The sequence below is a fragment of the Tamandua tetradactyla genome, chromosome 2 (genome assembly GCF_023851605.1).
Source record: "Tamandua tetradactyla isolate mTamTet1 chromosome 2, mTamTet1.pri, whole genome shotgun sequence".
NCBI classification, from domain to species: Eukaryota; Metazoa; Chordata; class Mammalia; order Pilosa; family Myrmecophagidae; genus Tamandua; species Tamandua tetradactyla.
This window is the reverse complement of record NC_135328.1, coordinates 23,862,789-23,887,513: the sequence shown is the minus strand read 5'-3', so window position 1 is coordinate 23,887,513 and position 24,725 is coordinate 23,862,789. Positions and strand designations below refer to the sequence as shown.

The 24,725-nt window shown below is 42.0% G+C and overlaps 1 protein-coding gene and 1 long non-coding RNA gene across 3 annotated transcripts in view; one reads left to right on the top strand and one right to left on the bottom strand.

Annotated features, from left to right (window-relative positions):
* Positions 1-8,249: 8,249 nt before the first annotated feature.
* On the bottom strand, positions 8,250-11,237 carry LOC143667062 (uncharacterized). Its single transcript, XR_013167833.1, has 3 exons — positions 10,563-11,237; positions 9,662-9,795; positions 8,250-8,393 (listed from the first exon to the last, which is right to left on the bottom strand). It is a non-coding gene; the product is annotated as an uncharacterized LOC143667062 (long non-coding RNA).
* The window catches only part of ABCA1 (ATP binding cassette subfamily A member 1), a 131,837-nt gene continuing 117,830 nt past the window's right edge, over positions 10,719-24,725 (top strand). The window contains exon 1 of one of the 2 annotated variants that reach the window (XM_077140813.1): positions 10,719-10,800. The gene's annotated coding sequence lies outside the window, so the exon portion shown is untranslated. The other variant, XM_077140805.1, reaches the window with a different exon arrangement.

Here is a 24,725-nt window from a genome sequence, read left to right as displayed (position 1 = left end):
GTGATGGGTGAAAGGGTAGAGTATGATGTTCTGATTGTAAGTGGGTAGCATGAAGGAGTTTTAAGGGAGATGAAATTGTTCCATACCCTGGTTAAGGTGGTGGCAATGCAAACCTACACATATGTAAGAGTCGTAGAACTGTAGATGGAAAGGAAAAAAAAAGTAAAACTTACTCTTCGATAGTTAAAAAAACCTAACTAGGCTTCTCATACTGCTCAGAAGAGTATGTTGGAGCCAGCTTTAAGGAGGGCAATTTAGCTATGTGTATCAAAGTGTAATGTATGACTACTCTAAGTTTCAGCAATCCCACTTTTATATTCTAAATATTCTATGGAATCTTTGGGCATGTGTGCAAAGATAGCGCAAGGATGTTTGTGGCTGTGTTTTTTATGATTATAGAAAGATGGGTACAAGCGAAATGCCTATTATAAGGATTTTCTTTCAAGTTATGATGCATAAATACAGAGAAATATTATATATCCATTTAAAATGTTGATGTAAGTCTATAAATCTATATTTGTCGACATGGAAACATGTCCATGTTATATTGATACAGTGAAAGCGATAGCTATGAATAGCATCTATGGATTGAGCTCATTTTAAAAAATGAAAAATACATGTCCAAGTTATAATTATTTATAGTAAAAACTCTGGAAGAATGTTCAGCAGATACAGAAGTCATTCTCTGGGGGTGATTTTGCAGTGATTTCCATTTTTCTCTTTGTACCTTTGTCATAGCCTTTATCTTTATAGTCTGAACTATATTTTGGCTGTGAGTAAATATCCCTGACTATGAGCATATAGCACTTTTTCAAATATTATTTTAAGAATTTATTTTCATTTAAAAAACACCTTCAAAATTTAAAGGTTTGATTTTTAGACCACTAGAAATTTTTCCCCAGTCAAGCAGATTTATTCAATATCATGTACCCTTCTAAAAGTTCCTGCCCAAATATACTGTCAAAGAGAGCATTTAGGTGCATACTTCTGGGACTGCTAACACAGCAAAATCATTTCCACTGGTTGATTTTTCATCTTCTGCTGTGTGTGGGTTACAAACACTCTCGATTTTTTTTTTTTTTTTTTTTGCATGGGCAGGCATCGGGAATCGAGCCCCGGTCTCTGGCATAGCAGGCAAAAACTCTCTCCTGAGCCACCATGGCCAGCCCTCTCCTACTATTTTTGAGGAGACATCTTTTATATTTAAAAATATGGGTGCGCCATGGTGGTGCAGCAGGCAGAGTTCTCGCCTGCCATGCCCAAGACCTGGGTTTGATTCCCGGTGGCTGCCCATGTGAAAAACAAAACAAAACAAAATCTATTTCTTGGCCTGAAGAAATTTAGCCTCCAGGTGTTTATGTAGTTAAAAAAAATCAAATAATGCACCTCATTTAGTCAGTATAAAATATAATTCTAGGCATATAGCGATGAGGAAGATGAAGTGAAAAGGTTATTTATGCCTAAATTTAGAAATTATGTACTGATTGATGGTTGATTTAAATATAACTTCTTGTCAAGCATCTGTTTGTAGAATCAAATTACTTTGACTCTACAGTTTCCTTGAAGTCTCATAGTATCACATTTCTGTTTGCCTTTGCGTGGTTTTAAGAAAATGAAGGGTGTGAAACTGCAAGTTACTTTTCATTCTATCATTTTATACGGCACAGTGGTCATTTCATAGAAGTAGGAGGTGACAAATTATCTGCAGAAGAAATAATTGAACTATCTAGTCATTAGCTCGTTGAATCTTAGGTTGTTCAAAACTCTTTGACACCCTGAAGATACTTTTGGGAATGCTTTTGTGTCCTCAGCTACCCACATGATTTTCTGGCCCATTTCTTTTCCAACTTTGCCTTAGAGCCCATCCCCAGTGGAGTGCTGACTTTTTCATCTGGCTTCCTTTGTTTCTTTCAGGGTTTGATTCAGTAAACAAAGTGACATGGATGAAACTTTGAACTTTAATGGATCTGGATATTCTCTTTGTTCACAGTTTTAGTTACCAAAAAGAGAGTGTGGCTTCTGATTTCTTTGAGTCTCCCCTGCTGATTTAACTAGGGCTTTGATACCTGTGAAGGGTGAGATTGTTGAGGAAGTGATGTTACTTTTGTTGAGGTCTTTCTTTTTTTTTTGCTTTGTGACTCAAGTTGTGTTCAATTAGGACCACAAATGTGAAAGTAGAAACTCCAGGGGTTATGATCTGCAATACAGATGTGAGTCATCACATTGACGCAGAGGTGAGAGTTCGGCTGTATTATACACACACTGGCCCTCAGCTGGATTTGCTTTCATCTAGGTTTACGTTGGACTGCCTACCTCACTCACACGCTCGCTCGGTGCTTCCCTCCACACATTCCAGAGTGCCTGATGCACTAGCCCTCTCCTGCCCTCCTAGAACTTTTAGGCCAGGGGTCACAAATCGGAGGCTGCCAGGGGCTGGGCAGGTAGTGCCAGCTGAGTGAAGCAGGCTGTCTAGGAAAAAGAGGGATTAGTGGGGTCTTTGACAAAATGGAAACAGCAGGCTTCAGCTAAAGACAGCCCCTTTTCCCTCTTGTAGGAAAGGGCCTCGTGTGGTGAGATCTTCCATCTTTTCAACAGAAGTGAATAGTAAAGGTTGCGTGACAATTCCGATCTTGTCAATTAATTCAAATAAAATTCCAATATTCCCACCTCAAACATGTATCGGAGAGCTGGATGTGGGCAGTAAGCTGCCTCTGATAGCAGCTAAGGTGGGTGAACTTTTAGAGCCCAAGGGCAGAGTCCCATTGAAGGCTGTTCCCGGATCAAAACCAGGATGGGCTAATTTCAGCAAAGGACCAGAAAAGAATGCATGGGACCAGTCTTCAGTGGGGCTCTGAGTTCCAGCGGCAGAGCAATAGGCTTCTAAAAATTGGAGCTTGATGGTGAACCGATTGGCCTCTCTAGATCTCTGCGGAGCCCTTGGGGCTCTCAGGCAATTCCAGAAGAGGGAAGGAAAGAGGTCTCTGAGAGACCCTGGACTTCCTGCTAACAAGCAGGTGGGGATTTGAGTGAGTAAATAGAAAATAAAAAAGAGATATAATCATATTTAAACTCCAGGCTGGTGAAGTGGATCTTACTGGATAATTTAATTGAAAACATCAATTGAGAAATCCACAGGTTGGATTTTTAATGAGTAGCATGTAATCAGTTATTGTTGGATGTTGAGAAATGGTCATATTGTTGCTTCGATAATGCGCCAGTCAGGGTTCTCCAGAGAAAGACAACCAAGACAGTACAGGTATATATATTTGAAAATTGTTGTACAGAATTGGTTCATGTGATTATGGGCAAATGATGTAGGTCAGGCCAGCAGGCTGGAAATGCTGGTAAGAGTTGTTACAGTTTTGCGTCTTAAATATATGGGGATGTGGGCAGGCTGGAAACCCAGCAGAGAGTTTAATTTTAAGGCAAAATTTACTAAAGCAGAGGCCAAATCGACACATTAAAATTAGCCATCACAGCTAGCAATAATAATAATAACATAATTTTAATAAATGGTAATAATAATAACAGGTGTCGTTTCTTAGTACTAGATGTCAGGTGCAGTTCTAAACATTTCCTATGTACTAACTTGTCTAACATTCATAGAAATCCTCTAAAGTAGGTTCTACTATTAACCTCCACTTGACAGATGTGTAAACTGAGGCACAAAGAGGTAACGTGACATGCCTGAGGACATACAGATATGCTGTACAAATAAGAGGGATAAAACCGAAGGTCAGACAAGTAGGGAGATTTGAACATTCAGCAACAAGCACTTGGCTGTGGATCCCTAGGATTGGTTTAAAATCCTCTCCCTTTATTTTATTTTACATTTTATAAACCCACTCCCTAAGAAGTCCTAGCTGCCTTAACCATTTTCATCTCTCCTCATTCTCTTCTTTTCTTTGCTAACGTGCAACATATCTTTAAAATATGTTAGAGTTTGCTGTTTCCATGTGGTTGGTAATTTATGCTTTGCCTTTCTGCAGTCGTAAACTCTCATTCCTATCACTTATCTGAACTCTGTTTTTCCTACTGTTTTCTTAGTTTATCCCAGACATTTTGAAAAATACAGACATGTATGAAAAAAATCATTCCTAATCCCACCATCCACAAAAAACCTGTTAACATTCAGATAGTTTCTTTGCAATCTTTTCTGTGTATATATCCAGTGAAAAAGACTATTAAAGGTATTAATAATTTTTTTTACTGAATAGTAATCACATATACACACTGCTGTAGTTTTCCTATTTGTACTTCTTTACCATGAGCATTTCCTGTATCAGTAATCTTTTAAAATATTATTTTTAATGGCTGCATTGTATTTCCATCATACGAATGTGCCATAGTTTGTTTTAGAATTTTCCTGCTGTTAGATAATTAAACATTTAAAAAACGTTCACTGCTTTGAATAAGCAGTAACAAAATTTCTTGAACATAAGTCTTTGGCCATTTTTTGGTGGGGGAAGTGCATTTCCTTAGGATGAATTCCTTCAGGTAAACTAATGTGTCAAATGCTCTTGACACATGTTGTTACATTGCAGGTCAGCAGCTCAGCTTTTCTGACCTTCATTATGACATCATCTTTCCCTCTTTTCTCTAACCTCTGACTTCATTTTCCTTAGGCTGAGAATATTATTTCCCAATTTATCTTTCTTTTTTCATTCCAGCAGTGCGCCCAGGGCTTCCCAACCTCTGGACTCAGCTGGCTACAGGAGCCAGCGGTGAGGAAGCTGGCTTTAGGGGCAGCACGGAAGCCCAGATTTCTGTGAATGGAGCCCACTGCCCACTGACGGGTGAACACGTGTGGGTCATGGGGACAACCACCCAGCTAAGGAATTGCTCCCGATTTCTCCTGGTGACCATCAGTCAGGAGAAACACAGAGAAAAGGAAGGCAAATAAAGGTCTGTTCCTGGATGTTTCATCTTTGAGGAGGCGGGAACATGCATTCCATCCAGGGAATGTTAGAAGCCGTGAAGGGTACAGTTGCAAGAATGGATGAAATCAACACCAGACCATTGAGGACAACAGGGAAACACAAATGCTCCCACAGGACTCCTCCCCAAAGGGAACAAAAGGAGAGGCTTGTCCCCCTGGAGATCTAAGAGAAAATGGAATCAGGAACATTTTCCAGTATTTCTTTGTTTCTTAATTACTTAATCTTTCATGAACATGTCAGAGAAAAGGAGAACTCCTGGCTAAGAAATAAAACAGTCCCTCATTCCTGAAATCGCAGCCAGGAATATGAATTCTTCACAAGAGGCAAAAAAAAAGTACTCTGTAGAACAAGGGGAGGAATGTGGCTAGCACTTCTGCCATAATAAATGCTTAACTTTTTTTTTTTTCAAACTTAAGGGCACTCACTGCTCTCTGAAGCTATTGTTATACTTGTCAATGGATCTGACTTGAGTGTAATGTTTTAAATTTAGTTTGGATACTTAAAAAACGTTCCTTCTGTTTTTCCCTACCCTTCCTTCTTCCCTTCCCTCCATCCTTCCCTCTTTCTTTCCTTCCTTCCCTGCCTCTCTGTCTCTCTCCCTTACTTCTTTCCTTTCCCCCCCTCTCTTTCTTTCTCTCTTGCTCTTTCTTTCTCTCCACCTTGCTTCCTTCTGTTCCTTCCTTTCGCTCTCCTTCCCTTTTCTCCCCTTCCTTCCTTCCTGCTTTCTTAACTTCCTGTCTTCTTGTCTTCCTTCCTTCCTTCCTTCCTTTCTCTACTGTATCCCACATCTTTCCATCTAATTACGGAAGTGGTTTCAGCACCTCTTCTCCTCTCTGTCCCTCTTGTCTTCTGTTTCTAGAATAATAGCATAGTAGCATTAGCTATTTAATTCCATCCATCTCCTGCAATACACAGTTTAAAGAAATTTCAACAACTTTTCTCTGTCTCCTGTTACTCAAGAGTTTCTTAAATAGGACAGCCGAGGAGATGAGCGGGGGGTTTCCAAGTAATGGAATCTACATGAGCAAACACACAGTAAATTTGTAGAATTGGAGCTGGAGAGGGATGAGAAGGGAGATAGAAGGGATGGAGGAAGTAGTAGGGTGTACAGTCGGACTTAAAAGGCCTTCAAATGTCATGTTCCCAAAGTTCTTTTTGGTCTTCCTAAGGAACTTTGAGGGTGTTTTGTTTTGTTTTTTTTAGTAAGCAATGGAGAGAGCCACAGGAAGTTTTGAAGAGGAAAATGATATTAGAGAGATTTTGTCTTTGTTTTGTTTTGCCCTTAGAAAAATTACTTCATCTTCAATGGAGAAGATGAATAGAAAGAGGGACAAACTAGAGTCAGGGACAGCTGTTGGAGGTTACTGCAGCATAGAAGCCCAGATGTCTCAGCCTGGACTAAGGCAGTAGGGATGGAGAAGGGACAGATTTAAGAGCTTTTGGGAGGTACAATTGACTTGACTTTGGTGCTTTTTAAGATGCGAGAAGAAAGACGGTGACAGTGAGGTGAAATAGTTAAGCAAGGATAACTTCCCATAGTCTTTGAGTGGACGATGATATCATTAACTGATATAAGAAATAAAGGGTGGGGGGGGGGAGATGTAAGAGGAAGGTAAGATACTTGGTTTTGGATTTATTTGCAGAATGTCCTGCTCATTGGTGTGCTGGTAAATGTTAACAACTGGCTTTCAAAAATAAGGACAGTCCCTGATTTGTAGTGCTTATGGGTTTCCTTGGCGATTTCAAGCTAGCCAGGTCTAGGTCACCTACTGCAGATTTAGGAAGAGATCTGTACAATCAGTTCTCCTGAACTGGTTGGGGCCAGCTCCGGCACACGGCTGGGTCCTGCTGGAGCCACCTCCACGTGTTAGGAAGAACAATTCTGGAGCTCCACAAGAATGGAGGGCTGGAAACACAGGTTTTAAATGGCTCCAAGAGAGCAGCTAATATTGTTGGGGACGGGGATGAGGGTGGAGTAATGGGGACAGCGTGTAGAAATGTGAAGAGAAACCAATATCAGGAAATACACAGTAAAAGAAGAGTCAAGAAAAGAGCATTAAAGAGGCAGGAGAATCAGATTCATGAAATATAAGAGAAGAACTAGTTTCAAGAAGGAAGGTGGGGCCAATTCCATCAAATACCAGAGATCACTTTTCTCTGTATTTTTCTACATTTAAAAGATATTTCACACGTGCAATAATTTGTACAACAGTTTATTCCTTAGTATGTCTTTAAGGACAAATGTTTTTTTTCTATATAGTTCCTTACCTTAATAAATATGTAACTTAAATTTAAACATACCTGTTTTATGTATTTGTAAACTACAAAGTAAAAAAAATTAAAAAAGATTTTTAATTTAAAAGATTAAACACATAAACATCTTTTTTTCCTTTCTTTCTATCCTTCCCTTTCTCTCATTCTTTCTTTCTCTCATTCTCTCTCTCTCTCTCTTTCTTGTGCATGCTTTCTCTGTTTCTTTCTTTTTTTATTTTAAAAGGACGTCATTAATGAATTTGGACAAAACAGACTGAGCGTGGTGGGGGCACGAATTTGATTGCAATGGACTGGGGAGTGAATGAGATGGAGTAAGCAGGGGTTAAATCTTTCAAGCAGTTTGTCTCCTAAAGAAGGAGAGCTTGAAAAGAAGTAGATTGGGAGGGTGGCTTTTAAAAAGAATTATAAGTCACTGACCCACTAGTAATTCAGGGGACTAGATCTGTCTATGACCCAGGCTAACTTGTTCATGCCAGTGACAAGCAGAACATCTTACCCAAATCTAAAAGTGGTAATTGCTTTCAATCTATTGCTTTCATGTCAGTAGGAGTCACCTTAGTACAGAAGGGGATTGCATAGGTCCAGTTAAACGGAATTGAATTGCAGGTATTGGGGGCTTTTGCTGTGCATGACCTATTCTACAAGTAATGGTGTGTGTTTTTATTTGAATATTGATTGATGAATTGCTTCTGTGCCTAACCATGCACTGGAATTAAGCTGACCCAAATATGAACTGTAGATCCTTTTATTCTTCTTTATATATGAAAGTTGAACTACCTTCTTTTATTAAAAATTTTTTTTTGAGATATCTCTCATTCTCCAGGAATTCTCCAAGATTCCAGATATTAGGTCTTCAAATTCAGCTTGAAAGGTTATTTTTAGAATACTTTCTTCTTTATTCTTCATCATTTTCCTGTAATACTCTATTGTTTTTCAGTTTCCAGGAACCAAACAGTGTACATAACAACCAGAAAACACAGGCATACTGCAAATTATTTATATTTTAAACAATGTGCATATGTACATTTACACAAACAAATTAACAGATGTCATTTATCAAAGCAACCTCCAAGCAAAGCCTTTTACGGAATCCCTAACTTAAACATCTCCATGAAGCTTCTCTGCAACTCCATGACCTCCAGTAGGGTCTTCAAGGCCACAGCTGCCCGAAGGTTGATTCTGTAATTAGAAGATGCCACGGTTGTCTCAGAATAGAATCTCAAGCCACCTAGGCTACAATTATGGAATCAACTTCTTTAGAGAAAAGGCAAGGAGGAAGGGCTTTCCTTCTCATTTGGGAAGGGTCACCTAAAGTGAGGCTTCAGTGATGGGTGTTGGTGTCAGTGGGAACTGACAGACTTGGAGGAAAACTCAGTTCAGTATGCTCAGGAGCAAATCAGCCGATGACCTTCCAGGATTGGAGGGGAGAGAACGCACACCTGAAAACCTCTTTCTCAAGTGGCACATTCTCCAAGGCTTTCATGTTTGGAATGTAGTACTCTTGTCATATGAAGCTGTTGCACTTGGAAAGTGTGGGTTTGGGGTCAGGAGACATCTGTCCGCATGTAACCTGGCCAAATTCCTTCCTTTCTTTGAAGGCTTGGTCTCTTCTGAGGCCATAGACTTAGGTATTTGGAATTAATAGCTGTCTCCTTTCTGTTCGGCTCACCTTCTTTCTCCCAGTATCCCATGGGATTTACTGTAACCCTTTCTCCATTACATATGAGGTCATAACAACAAACATATGACCTTATTAGGGTTCTCTTAGGAGCCAGAGCCTTCAAAATCCCAAAAGAATGATTTTGGTGGTAGGATTTTAAGCACTGTGATAGATGTGGGTGGGGGCAAAGGAGATAGGAGGTGGAAGTAGAAGTGGGGGTGGGTGCAGTACACAGAGACTTAATCATATCCTAAAGTCACCCTAAAATCATGATAGGAGCCTTCCTCTATATAGACGGTCAGGCAGATTCCTCTTAACTTTTGGCTAGCCCTGGAGTTTTAAGTTTGGTGTGGGAAAAACTTTAAAGACTATGGCTGGTACCTGAAATGACAGTAACAGTCAGCTAATAACACCTTCTGGGTTTACAGTGCCATTTTTTCAAGCAGCTCCAAGGTTTCCATAAAACTCATCTTCAGAACACTCTGTGGGGCAGAGTACGTGCACCTTCTCTCCATTTTCAAGATGAAGAAATGGAGGCAAAATTCATTACCTAAGCAGCTGGCCATATGGTTCAGACAAATTTAACCCCAGAGTCCAGTCTCTGGACCAGGGCTGGACCAGGGCAGGAGGGGCAGTTGTCCTGGGCCCTGGGGCTAGAAGAATACAAGGCTCTGGTCTTCCTCAAACTGCATCCCTTCTTCCTCCACACGGCCCTGAGGCCATGCCATCTGGAGTTCTGAGTATCTGGGACCCCAGAATTCCATGCCGTAAGGCCCCCCAATTATACCTCCATGCCCGCGAGGTCCTCTTCACTGGGCTGTCCTGAATGTGACAAAACCCCTGATGTATGTTCCTGCCCATCAACCTCTGGGGCTCCTGGAAGGGGGGTGTCTTGTCTACCTATGTGCAGAGAAGACGTTTCTGGGTAGGAAGAGAAGATATTTATTTTACAACTTGCTGACTTGATTTATGACTTGACTTGAGACATAAGGCATGTGGGGTCCCTTTGTATCCACTGACCTCTTGCTCCTGGAGTAACTATATAATTTTACAGGACTGATTCTCTAGCTGCACTCACCAAATCTAAACTAGCTGAAACCTAAGCCCCATGGATTTATCACAGGGACTTTACCAATACCAGGAAAATAAAAACGGGGCTGGCCCACGTTGTTCCCGGTTTCACACATCTCCTTTCCTTTCAGTTACCAATAGACAGTGCAAAGGGCTCTTTACTGGCTCTTGCCAGGGACCCGGGGAGCCAGGGCGAGGCTCTCAAAGACAGTGAACGGGTCGTCTATCGAATGCAGAATGCCGAAGTCAAGATTTGAGATGGAAAACCAAAGCAGCAGTCCCCAGGGCTGGCCAGGTCCTCAGGGCTGGCCACCTTCCTGCCCCAAACCCCGTCCGCTCCACCCCGGGCCTCGGGAAGGAAAGAAAGACCACAGTGTTGGCTTCCTGCTGGGTTTCAGCCTCTTGCCCTCTCTCCCACAATCCCTCCGACTGAGTAGTAAACTAACAAAGGGAAGAGAAAAAAAAATTGCGGGCAACGCAAGTTTAGAGGAAGCGATTTCCACCAGTGCTGTTGTCTGCCCAGAACGTGGACTGGAATCTCGGGCGCAGCTCCAGGCCCCGCTTTTCCCGCTTTTGCTCTGGGCTGGCAGACCGGGGCGGGGGCTGGGGACACGAACCCTGGTTCTGGAGCTGCCGGCACCCCTTTCCCAACCCCGGCCCTGTCCGGATCCGAAGGACCGCGCCTGTTTAAGGGGCGGACCGCGGCTCCACGTGCTTTGTGCTGAGTGACTGAACTACATAAACAGAGTCCGGGAAGGGGGCGGGGAGGAGGGAGAGAACAGGCTTTGACCGATAGTAACCCCTGCGCTCAGCTCTGCCGAATCTATAAAAGGAACTAGTCGCGGCAAAACCCCGGTAATTCCGAGGGAGAGTGAGTGGGGCCGCGACCTGCCGTACCGAGCCGATACATCTCAACCTCAGCGCGGGTGGCCGGGGCGGGGGGTGTCGCAGGACCCTCGCCGCTCGAGCCAATTTCGCAGGGCGGTTTGCTGCTTGTTTTTGTTCTTCTACACGTCCCCTCCCCCAGAAGGGTTTGCCAAAGGGTGGGGGAAAAAGTCGCAGACAGAAAAGTGGAAACCAGGTAAGAGCCTCTCCCGTGACTAGGGCGTAATTGTTTTGTTTTGTTTCCCCGGCCGAGGAGGCTTTGGGAAGTGCCGGGTTTCCGAGACTCGGGCCGGTATCCCTTGATCCCCCTATCCCTTGCAACGCAAATGGGGTGGGGGCTGGCGTAAACGGGAAGGGGACTTCCTACGATTAGAGATCCTTGAATGCGTCGCTGCTACGCTCGGGGCTCGCGGGTCCGCGGAGTAAGCCGAGCATCTTTGGGCGTGGAGAGCCGGAGCGCAATGCTTCGGGCGCAGGGAGTTAGGGGGCTCCTGCGCGTGCTGGGGCGCCGCTGCAGGGGTGGGGAGAGTGGCAGGTCCGGCACAAAACCTTCCCTTTGTTCCGGAGCTCCCGAGCGTGCTGGAAACCCCTCTGGCTGCGGGTCGACCCGCGCCCACCGGGACAAATGCCAGCTCTTAGTTCCTGGCCGCATCCTTGAGAAGCTGGTCTGAGTTGGACTCTGACTAGGGGATCGTCTCTGTGCGTCCCCAGACTGGAGTAGCATGTCCTTGTTCTCCAAGAACTCGAGCCGGAGGTGTCCTGAACGGGATATCTTGCGCAGTTGATGGCTTGAGGCTGCAGGGTCTTTGTTTTGGCCTCGGGGTCCTGCTTACAATTCCTGTGCGCGCACCCGAGCTGGTGTCCCTAGTGCAGCGGGGGGACGGGTTTTGTTCCTTTGAGAAAAAAAGAAGAAGAAGAAGAAGAAGAAGAAAAAAAGACATAAAGCGAAGGGGAGCCTGCGGAAACCCGGAGCTGGGGTGCCCGTTCCTCACGCCCCTCCAATCTTCTAGCCCTTTACTGCTCGTCTCTTGGGGCAGCCTCAGGCCCGGCACGAATGGGGAAGCTGGGGTAAGACTGTGCAGCAGAATGACCGAGAGTAACCCCTGCCGGCGGCGCGGAACTCGGCGGCGGGGGTGGTGGCGCGGGCGGCGGGCGGTCCCGGGGGACTGGCCCGCAGCGTCTCCTGGCCGGGCGGCCTGGGAATCGGCCTCGTGGCCGGAGTACGCCCGGCGGTTCCCACCAGGATCCTGTGAGGATGGAACTGGGAGAAAACCCAGGGGTTTCGGGTTAGAGCCGGTCTGATTGTTTTTCGTTCGCGTGTTTCCCGACTCTCAGAACGGTGCTAAATCAAAGAGTGTTCCTAGGGCGTCGGCTAGTGCCAGGGTTGTGTGTAGGGGTCTGTTTTACTCAACACTTATCAGAAAGATTGAAATAAAATAGATCTTGAAAGAAAGAAAAAAGGAAGGACGAACGGGAAAGAGCAAAGTGGTTCTGAAAGTAATGTGTCCTTTTTTGCAGCAGTGATACCGCAACTTTTAAAACCCAGTAAGACTTTCCAAGGACACCTCACAAAGTGAGTGGGTGAAACTTGCAATCATATAATAGAAGACAAATGTGATATTAAAAAAAACTTCTTTGGTGATGAAAAACAGAGTCACTACCTCTTTTGCCCATCCCCCCCACACCTCGCAAGGCACAACACAAAAATTTCTCCAAGGAATGGGTATTGGGTGGATATAGAGTGTAAATGAAATTAATGGAAAAAAAAAGTGTTCCTAAGTTCAGAAACAGGGATTTTACTGGTTCTTTTAACAATAATTTGGGACCCAAACCTAAGTTTTGATCTGCTTTTCAAACAAAACTTAAATGCCAACTAATAAAGGCACTTAATATCTCATTTCATTTATTCTTTTATTTCATCCTATGTTTCTTACACCTACTCCAAAAATGATGGAGGCTTTCGGTGGTTCATATGACTCTCTTGAGAAACTTCTCAATCAAAGTAAGGGTGAGCACATGTGTAGAACCTCTTTTGGTTGTGTGTGTCAGGGGTGGAGTGTAATAAATTTCAAGCATAAAGTTTCCGTTGTCAGTCTGTTTCCTAAGTTTTCCCATAAAACCATCTAAATAATTCATGATAGGGTTTTTGGGAAAATGTCGGCTATACAGAGCAAATTGGTATTTATTAGAGAACAAGCAGTAGAATCAGGACTAGGGAAAAGGGTCTCCAGCTTTCATCATGACCATGTCAGTTTAAGGGACCAGATGACGTATCTTGGTGTGACCAGGTCTGAGATCTGAGTGGCTCACCTGCAGATGAGCATTTGAAATCTCAGTCTTTATAAGTGTTTCAATTTACATCTAAGTGCAGGCTGGTAATGGACCCTCAACACATTTTGACTTAAAGCATATTTATAGTTTATGTGGGACAGCGCATTAGTCTAGAACTGGAAAAGGATTGCTGTGTTCAGTCTTTGCTCAAGGAAGTCCGAGTGCAAACTTTATTAAAAATGAATGAAAATGAATGAAACTCTGCTACTCAGCTTTTTTATTATCTTCGGTAGTACTTACCTTTTATGGAGAGGAGTTAAAATATCTCTCCACTTAATTTTCTTTTTTTTAGGAATCCTCCCAGGCTGTGCTACTTTCCTAGCGATAGCGAATCGTTAATATCTTTGCTGTTTCAATTTTTAGCTCTTAAAATAATTGAAGGGACATTGTCCTAGGTTCTTTTTAATTGTGAACCTTTTGGATATCTAGAAAATACCAATGGGTAGGTGTGTTTTGTCTTTCTAAAATACTCATAAATCCAGATGCATTTTAATTTACCTTCTAGATATTAAAGAAGTAAGGAAGTGTAATGCTTCTGATGGCCAATTACTCCAGCATCAATTCTTAAAAGAGCTTTCTGAACACTCATTTTATTTAACCATGATGGGAGAAGTCCTAAACTAAAAACTGAGATCATTTTCATCTCTGCCTATGGAAATAAACATAAATGCTGAAGTTACTGCCATTTTCAATTTAATAGATGCTTATATAGCACTGTGGGCCAAGTATGGGAATTCACTTATTCCCATTTTACAGATTAAGGCACTGAGGGTGTGACTACCTTGTCTCTGGTTACGTGCCTTGCAAGTGACAAAACTAAGGTCTGAACCAAGGCAGACAGGCTTCAGAGCCCTTTAACTCCCTCACTACTGAGAGCTGGGAATTTCCAAGGATGTTCACTGTGGGATGTACATTTATCTGCTATAGTCTTATCAGAACCCACAGCCTGGATCTTATTTCCCTCTTTGCTGGGAGTGGGCCAGCTGAATTCTCTTCAGCTTGCTGGGACCTTGATTGCATAGGGATTGCAACACCATAGAAAGAACAGACAATAGGATACACTCAACTCGAATTTCTTTACTTGGTTTAAAATGAAAACTTTGCTATTGCTTCAGTCAAATATTCGAGAGTGGGTCTGTGAGCTCAATTTTTTTTTTCCTGTGTGACACATAGTAAATGGAACGACAGGGTATTTGGCTGTAAAAGTATAAGGAACAAAAGAAAAAAGGGAAGAGAACTATTAGTGTGGCTGTTAATCCTTGCCTGGGGGATTTTTGTTGTTATAATACAATGCAATTGCTGCTTGTCCTTTCCTTGGTTAGGTTGTGGCTCTTTTTTTTTTTTTATTATTAATTAAAAAAAGAATTAACAAAACAATTAGAAATCATTCCAATCTACAGGGTTGTGGCTCTTTTGCCACAGAAATAGGCTGTTTCTCTGATTTTGTAACTGATGTCTAGAAGTCAAGTTTTAGCCTTTTCTTATGGTATCTTTCTTTGAAAGTAAATAATGTACTTTCAAAGTCTGCTTTATATAAGCAGAAAAGGATGGGACACTGCTTTTTTTTTTTAAATTGTTGTAGCAAATTAGAAATAAACTCTTAGAAAACATTTCTTGGTTAAAAGTTACATTTATTGCTTACTTCCTGAATGCTACATTGGCTTTAGGCGTTTTATACATAAACTTGTTCATGCTCACAAGAAGCACATGCCATAGGCATAGTCATCTTACTCTTACAGATGGGGATACTGAGGTATAGACAAGTTAGGTCACCTGTTCACAGAGCTTGTATGTATGGAACTGAGGCTGTATGCTTGGCAGTTTGGCTTCCGTGAGTTTATTTATCTCAGGGTAGAGCTTGGTCAAAAAACTCAGTTTTGACAGTGGAAATACTGACAGAAGACAAAAAAATGACTTTTGCTTTTCATTTGAGTGTTTTTACCTGAAAATAGTTCCCTGAATAGGTAGCCAGCATAGGTGTTATTAGAGAGGTGCACTTTAGAATATGAAATCAGAGATTGATAATGCTTGCATGCAGAATTGCTTCAGTTATTGTACATTCTGTGAGATTTTACATAAACTGTATTAAAGCAAAGAGCACTTACTCTAACATTGGAGGCGCATCAGACTTGGTCTCTAATGTAAATTAAAGTTCGAAATCCTATTTATTTATATTTTGAAAAAGAACTTTGGAACAAACCCCACTAGCTTCTTTTTTTTTTGAGGGGGGGGTGGGTGCATGGTCCTGGAATCGGACCCGGGTTTCCCCCATGAAAGGCTAGCATTCTACCACTGAACCACCCGTGCACCCCTGACTAGCTTTTGCAAAACAGTAAGATCCGATTTAAACACCAGTGTCCCCAAGAAGCTCTCCCACACCAAGTGCCCTCCCAGCACCAAGTTAAAATTAATCATCCTCTTTTTTATACAGGACTTGGAGTATTGCACTGTTTGTGTCATATATTTAATTTAGGTTTTTATTATAATAATATCACTCATATTTAGCTGCCCTCTTAGAGTGTATGCTTCTCAAGGGGGAAGTCTTCAGCTCATTTTCCTCAGTCCTTATTTTATCCATCTTAATATAGAACAGTTCAATAAAGGTTGATTTGAACTGAAGTCATACAAAGAGAGTGGGACTCTAAAACTTGTTTCCTTTTCCTAAAACTCCACTTAAGATGACGAGATAATCACAGAAAAGCATTATAAGTAGAATTATGTCAGAAACACTGGTGGTTAAGGGTAGGTTTATGATCGGTTGAGATCTTTAATTATTTGGGCCGGATTATTTTTATCATAACATACAATTCTGTTTCCTCACAGTTTCATTTCCCTTTTTGAGGCAGCTGTGATTTGAGAAAATGCTGTAATCTGTGATGTTCCATATTCAATTTCCTTGATTTGTCCATTAATTTATTTTTATTAAAAAGGATGAGATTTTTCACTGAGTAATGTACACAGTTAAAAACTTTTTAAGAAAACAGGATAGCCTCAAATGCATTGGATCTACTGTTATTCATTCATTCTTATTTCTTCAATGTTTGTTTGAAACTCTTTGCAATGTTTTCTGTGCCAAATTCAAACTTCCAAGAAGCATTTTGGAAAGCAAAGTATCTTATCTGGCTGGTGTTGAAGTCAAGATTTTTTTGATAATTGGCATTTAGTATGTGATATTTCCTGGGAGAAATTTTCTATTCGTTGATTCAGTTATAAAAGCCTCTTTTAAAACTATCTTTAGAGTATTTGTTATTGAGAGCTCCTTAAATACATACATAGAGTATATTCTTAGTTTCAGGACATCTTGAATTATATATGTGCAGGTAGTAAAAAAGCATGGGTATCAGGATCAAATAAATATGGGCTGTAATCCTGTTTTGCCCCTTAATAGTCATCTGAAATTAGGCAAATCTTTTTGCCTCAGTTTTCTCATCTGTAGATAAGTATTTGTACGTATGTGTGTGTGTGTGTGTGTGTGTGTGTGTGTAATGTACAACATATAATACAATGCTTGGCATATAGTGCTGTTTATTTCATACCACTGTTTTCAGTGATTTTAAAAGCTTTAGTTTTTAGTTTACCTCCACCTCAAGTTGCTTTCATCCCGTGTTACTTGCATTGATATCCAGACATGGAAAAGTACATGATGACATTGGAATAAATTAGATTTCACTCTTAAACTAGATTATTAATGCATATTACAATTCAAACTTCAAATAACTAAGTTTTAGTTCCTATATATAGCACATATAATCTCTCTTTCTCTCTAAAACATATATAGTTTCTCTCTATTTAAACCACCAGTGGTTATCATTTTTTGGTTAAACATTTTTTTGCCCCCCCCCCCCCCCCATGAAAATATGATGAAAGCTATGGATTCCTTTTTTGGAAAAATATATTTGCATGCATATATTCTAAATTCTACATTTAATTACAGGGTGCTTATTGATACCCCAGAAACCCACTAAGTAACCATGGACCTATGGCAAGTCATTTTACTTTTCTGAGACTTAAGTTCTTGGACTATAAAAGGAAAGAGGCTGAACTACAGGACTTTAAGCTTTTATTTCCCCTAATGCCGGGTGTGTATTTAGGAGAAGAGATAAACATTGCCTATTCTTTGATTACCGCTGCCCACAGTTATGTTCTGAGGCATCTGCTCAGCATTGGTATAAGGGATCACTGAGATTTTGAGAGGTAAAAGGGAAACACCCAGGGAATGCACAGAAGACTCCTGATGAGAGGGCGATGGAAGAAAAAGGGCGATGGAAGGAGAGGAAAGTTGAGAAGAGAAAGCTTTTGAAATTGCCTCTTTATCTGCATTAGGGGGGTGAAGACTTGAATTACGGAGCCAGAAGGGGCTCCTCATCTGAAATGCAAAGGAAGGAGGAGTTGGTTTGATTCAATAAATATAAAGAGCACAAACATGATATAGTTCGACGCAGTGAGATTCTGTGCTTATCTCTGACCTACCGTTTGGAAAATCTCTCTGATATAAAATATTCTCTTGGACTTTCCATCCTGGGAACCTCCATTCTGAATGGAGAACACAAGTTTTGCCTCTTGTATTTATATAGTGAAGTTCTGTTAAGCCAACTCATGATGACGAGAAAAGCTAACAGACTCCTGAGACTCATTCATCCTCAGGCTGAGAATCGGGCTCTATGTTCTGAGCTATTTTGTGAGTCCCTCCTTGGGGGTAGGTGGGTAAGACACAAAGCTCTGTAAAGCATTGTCCTGACTTTGGTTGTTTCAGATTAGGGTTGGAAGGGGGACGAAGGGAGAAAAGGGAGCAAGAGGTTTCAGAGGGAAAAGAACTGCCAAGAAGTTGTTTGGGTTTCATATTGTGGTTCACCCTTGCTTTGAAAAATTCCTGTAGGATACCAGGTTGGAAATAACGGTTTTTGCAAGGAGTCAAAACAACCTTGCTCTCTTGAAGAAGCAAGTCCCTGGAGATGGTAGCTTGAAATTGATTGGATATCGAACTTAGTTGATCCAAGGTTAACATAAGGCAACACTGATGGAAGCAGCTGCTTTCAGTGAAAAGGCAGAAAGTGAAGGTCCTGTCTAATGAGTTTAGACTGAGCTGAAGACGCTTCTCAAGTCCCAGATGTAGGCCCTTGGGAGGCAGGTGGCAGAGTTAACCTTAGCTGGGGTGAGGTGTGATCTTAGGGACTGGGAGAGGGAAGAGGGAGGCCAAATATATATTTATATATTCAAATACAAATGTATTGTAAAGTGTAAATACAAATTTATGTCTACTATATAAATATGTCTAAACTAGAACTATGCATAAACTATAGAAAATACACCATGCTATAAATAAATAATGTACAAATAAATATAATTTATTTATATTTATGTAAACATTTGTATATATATTTATATATATAATAGATTAATTGTTCATATGCAAAACATGCTATTAAACTGAAACTCATGCTTTCAGCAAATATTGATCAAATGCCATGTGCCATGTGAAGTCCTGTAGGTGCTGAACAAATGTCAAAAGACTATAAGGAGAAGCCACCGTACAGAGTCTCTTTAGCTTAGCATTCAAGGCTTTTGAACTAAGGTTCTGTGCTGTTTTGTTCCAGATTCTAAAAGGCAAAATAATAGGAGCTGTACCTTATGTTCTCACCAGAGTGGCTGGCACATAGTACATATTTTTTAAATGAATCTCCTTGTACTGTTTTCGTCTTTTCTCTGTCTTCTACTTTATGAACTCTTTCCTGCTATTTCTTGGCTCTTTGTTGTTCTGGAATCTCACATCCATCCTCCATGATTGCCTTTGCATTCTGTCCTCTGCTCTTACTCTCCACCTGCTGAAATTTTCTATCAGCCGCAGGTAGATGAGAGTATATCGTGGGCTGGGGCTTCCCATGCATTATTTCGTTTCATCTTCACCATGACCCTGAGACCTAGCAGCATTTCACCGACCCATTCATTGAAATAGTGCCTGTGAGATTTTTGCCATAGTATATATTATACCATACATATAATTATTAAATTGCTGTTTTCCTTTAAATTGGCTCACATTTTTGTTAATATTTTTTTAAATTAATTTGTCAGTATATATTTTTAAAAATTAACTTGATATTAGCCCTAGAAATGGAAAACCAGTATATAGTGTCATAAATGGAGGGTAATTTAAGAACAATCAGAATAAAAACAAGTCATTTTTGCCAAAGTCTGTTTATAAAATACACTATTGCTTTTCAAAGGAGCCAAAGGCTTGCGCTCCTTTTGTAAACAGGGAAATTAGCAAGTTTTGAAAAGAAGACCGGAGACTTTACTCTTCAATAACAGTTTTTAAGAAGAAGGGAGACTTGGAAAGAACCAAATTTGCTCACTAGGTGATTCCATGTTGTTTACTATTGTACTTGCACATCTCCTAAAATCCTGTAACTACTGCTTAAATTCATTTTGTGTAACTCTCCCACGTTTGGGGAAATATCAAGGTTGCTTCTGATTAGCTCATTTTTTCAGCTTCTTTAAGAGAGGCTAAATAACTAGTTCATGGTCCCCTTATTTGGCCACTGGCACAGCCAGGGATTCGAACTCAAGTCTTGCTGACTCCAGAGGTTTTGCTGCTTTTTCACCTTGCTGAATTTATTTTCCACGATGCCTTTCCTAGAACCTTTAAGGGAAGCATCTCTTTGTCCTCTGTGTTCCATAGCACTTTAATATTAGTTGCCAAAGTGTTCCAATTGGCACCCCTACCAGCAACATGTGAGGAAGTAGAGACATCATTGTGATGCTGGAGTATGAGTTTTTGCTTTCTCAGGCTCTTTGGGGTGAATTTTTCATGGCCACTGGTGGTTTTCTTACTCTTGGGATTTTAAAACTCTCACATGCACAAGATCCTCTACCCCAGTCGATTTATTCCTCATAAACACTTGTTTTCTGCTCTGTGGCTCACAGTGGTAGCATGGCTTCCTTCACTTCCCTCCACAGCTGTCACTGGTTGGAAATGAAAATCTTGGTTTCTTCCCTCTTCCATCCAGGTTTCTTTCAACTGGATCAGCATCGAGGGTTATCTTTCCAGTGTCCTTTTAGGAGAGGGAAAAAGTAATCATGTCTAAAAAGTCTATCCTTGTCGGTTTAAAATGGACACCAAATCTTTGGGTATTGATAGTCTATTGGAGTATTATTTATCTATTGGTCTTATAAGAACCTTAAAGTGTTTTTAACTGGAAGCTTTTTCTCTCTAATAAAAATTGCTCCTTGGTTTTAAGTTTGAATCAGAAGGAAATCTCCCCGGAAATCCTAGCAGTTGAGGGGTTCTGAGGGACTATTTCTTTAGGCAAAAGTTTTAAAAGCCTGATGCTGCATTTATTTGGCTGTTTAAAATTAATTGTGACTCGAGGCAGGGTATTTTTTACTTTAATGCTCGTGTTAACTGTCGTAAGGACCTTGAGTTCAAGACAAAGAGAGCCTTTGGCCAGTTATATTTATTCAGTTGTCAGTTCTGTTGTGGGATTTGCAAACGGAATGGCATTAGTGCCGTTTTCCAGCATGCAACTCCAGTCACATTTCCAGTGATTGTGGCATGGCTTTCTCCTCTGCTGTGCAGATGAAGATTGGCTGACACTGGTGCCGGTGGCCTCCAGTGAGGAGGGTGGATGTGCCTCTGGAGCTTGCTGCGTCCAGCTGGGCACTCTCGTTTTAGATGGTGCTCCATTTGGGGACACTGGAGCTCACCTGATGTAAACACAGCACAGGGTCGCTTACCCGGTTGGACTGTGTGAGGTTTAAATGCCAACTGTAAAGCCACAGTTGAGAAAGGAAGGCTCGCGAGAGGTACTCCCCTAACCCCCCAATAGATTAGTTCCATCTTTCCTTGGGCACTTTTTTCCTTTGCCACCCAAAACGGTGGATTTGTGAACCTCTTCGTAACCATAGCACTTTCTACGAGGAATATGGAGAACCTTGGTCATATTGGGACAATACAGATTTATCTCCTCAAGTTGGTTCCTCCCCTACATCAAATAATAGAATTCGTGATACCAGTATTTTGTTTTTTTAAAAGGCAAACACCCTTAAGGGTTTGTTTCTCAGAATCTCAAGTAGGTGAATTTAAAACTTGTGATTTTATTCTTTTTTCTCTGAATGTGGTGAGGTAGCCAGCGAAGTGGTTCATTTTGGTTACTGTAGAGAAGGAGTTCAGTTATAAGGCTGGAGGGCAGACCTTACCCTTTGTGCTTTCCCTGGGACCCTGATGAGAGTCTCACGTCCTGAGTCAGCCAGCCTTCTCGGGGCTGCAGAAACAGGGGTGTCTCTGACACGTGATGCGCCTGCACTGCCCCAAGAGCCAGTTGGCTAAGAAGAACATTCTGGAGAAGGGTGATGGTTCTGGTCGAAGGCTCTGGTAGCTGGACTGGGCAAGAGCCTGGAGATTGCTGATTTACTTTGGCAGAAGTCAAAGGAATAAAGTGTTGAGGCAGAAAAATTGTACCCAGGTGCTGGTATGCTTCATTGGGTGAGTTCTTGACTTGGAGCCTGTGGGTTTGGCATTCGAAGCTCCTGACTAGATTGGCCATTTTGGATTCAGGGCTTGACCCCTAGGAGTGACCTTGTTCCTGGCAGCGATTCTCAGATCGGCACATGCCAGATTCACCTTTGCTTCCATGAAGTCAATGAAAACTAGAGTCTTCCCCATCGTATTAGAGAGGCTCTAAGGAGAATGGAATTACATGCACATCTGCTCACACTTGTGTTTCTTTGAATACAGCTGGAGATTGTGTCATGGTTTTAGGCTATCTGGACCTTTACTTGCGATGCTGTTTCTGATTTTGTATAGTGTTGAGGCTGCTTTAACTGTGCTTTCTCATCCTCAAAGGTTTACCTCAGAGGTGTCCCTTCCACAGATGTTTATGCAGCTCCCTGGGCAATGAGCTGAGTGGGGTGAGGAGTCAGGAGATGCTAAGACTCAGTAGCTGGCCTCATGTAGTTTATAATTTGGCAGAGACCACCTCAGGGATTGGTACATGGGAAAAGAGTGTAGGCAGTGCTGAAAAGATGGAGGAATTGCAAGGTCCAAAGTTACAGGTTATCAGCACATTGGTTGGAGGGCGTGGAGGGCCGAAGGCGGCAGTGGTCTATCCCGGCCGGCCGGGAGTGTGGAGAGAATGGCAGAAGTGAGAGGTAGGGGACCCCCAAAGTGGGGTTTGATGGAAAACAATGACCAGAAGTGGCTTCAGGGCACCAGGATGATGCCCTCACCTCTCCTAGAGCCCTGGTTTGCTCTGGAAAGGCCTTCGGGGGAAATGGAATCTCCTGTGGACAAAGAAGAGAGAAGGGAACTTTCTTTGATAAACCGCCCACTGTGAGCCACCCTTGGCAGAGGCTTTCCGGTGTAAAGTGGGCAATACCTGTTGTTATAATGCTGCTGTTTGCTGGATACTTCTTTGTTCCTGGAACTCGCTAAGTGCTTTATAGACAGGCTTAGCTCTGTTTTATGGAGAGGAATCAGGGGCTCCCAGATTCTCTGGCATCCCAGCACTGAGGAGTGGGGTCAGGATACAACCCAGCTTTCTCTGACTTGTCACCCTCCCTTCTCCCCACGAGGCTAGTTCAAGAAAACAAATGAGTGAAGGATTAGGGGAAGTTTGCTGAGGAGTAGAGCAGGTCAAAGGAAGGGAAAGGCAGTGAGAGATTTGGTTTTGCCTGTTCCCCTGACTCCTTTGAGTGTTTTAATGAAATATAAACCCTTGAGGCTGCGGGCAGTCTGGATCCCTGAGGACTCTGACCCTTCAGAGATGTAAAAAAAAAAAATATTTTTTGCAGATACGGTCACTAAATTGTTTCTTCTAAAATTCTCTTGCAAACTCCACCTAGAGCAACAGGGAAATCACCCAATCAACTTTTTCTGCAAATGAAGGATTGCTCTTGGAGACGTAATTGCTTGTGTTTCTGTAACTCAGGGTGTGGTGACTTCAGCGTCCATTCCCTGAAGCTCCCTCTTATTCTAGTATTATGCTTGTGGTTGAGAAAAAAATTTTTTTTGTTTGTTTGTTTTTCCCTATGCCATCCAATGTTGACAGGTTGATTTCTTTTCTAGGGGAAAGGTTCTTTTTCCTATGGGCTACCTACCTTTGACCACAGAAAAAGCAAATAATTGTATTGTTTGCTGAAGACTTCCTTTGAAGGTTGCTCTGTGTTTGTTTAGTGAAAATCAGCAGGGGAAGAAGGGCTACTTCTAACATTTTGTTAGGATTTCTTCTTAATTTTACAAGGAAGAAACATGACTTGGGTACAGGTAGCTCTGCTCTGGAAAGCCTGGTTTAGGAAGTCCTGAGGCTGTGTTTGCTGGTCACAACAGGAGGGTTGAGGATGATAAATTGGACTTTGGTTGTCCACATATCGGTGATGTGATGGAAATAGACGATAATCTTTAGAGTCTTTTTAAAAATAGAGATTCTTGGCGTTGCGAGGACTTTGGCTTCTCAAAGACTGTTCCAGGTTTGTATAGTATTCATGGGTCTCTTCTGACTTTGTGTTTACATTTCAGAGCCCTCATTTTGCCTAATGGCACATGATTTTGTCCAGGACATTGGTTAGGTATTACAGAGTAAAGGAGGGATGTGCAGTGCATGTGATCTTATTGATAGTGATAATGAAGTAAATAAGAAACATCTGACACTAAAAAACATCTGCCCTCCCACTGCCTGAGTTACAGATTGATGAACTTGATAAAATACAGTGATCTTTAAAGGAGGAGTGGGATCAGAGAGCCTCTTCTAGGACGATAGAATAACTTCATTTTATGCTGGATTTATACTTTGCAGGATTTCTCATCCCTTTCTGTCTTCTCAAATTTGGGTCCTACAATGGTGCGGTTTATGTAGGAACACAATTTCAGGGGTGGCAGAGGGACTTCTAGGTCTCAAGACGCCCAGCGCATGGCTCTCCTGCCGGCTTCTCCAACCATGGGTAGTTTCTCTGGCACTGTGAGTGTCCAGGAGGGTGGGGGAGTGTGAGGAGGTGGAATTTAAGCAGCACTGGCAAGGAGAGTGGGAACCCCAATACCATCTGGAGGTGAGAAAAATTAAATCGGGCTAAATTGGACATTCATTTCAATAACTTTTTTTTTTTTTGCATAGACAGGCACTGGGAATTGAACCTGGGTCTCCGGCATGGCAGGTGAGATCTCTGCCTGCTGAGCCACTGCGGCCGGCCCTAGCTTCAGTAACTTTTAATGAAGCTGCTGGCTGGGTCAGCCTGGGAGAAATGTCAGGGTGACTCGAGATCCCTTCCCACGGCTGCTGCTTTTGGTCTTCAGGTAGCTCCTAGGCTTTCCTCTAAATGTGGCTATGGATCCAGAGATGTACGCTCAGAGAGGCAGTTAGAGAGCAGACCTTTTCCACGGCCAACGGGCTCTGTTGGACTTCCAGGTTTCATAGCCTAATTTTGCAGGGCCCTGACCATCTCTCCAGAGATGAGACACACAAACATCTGTGACACTTGCTTTTGCCACCGTGACTAGGCAGTCAGTGGAGCATTAGCGCCAATGACATTTTTACTTCATAGCTGATACAGTGAAACCCTGCCTTAAATCTATTTTT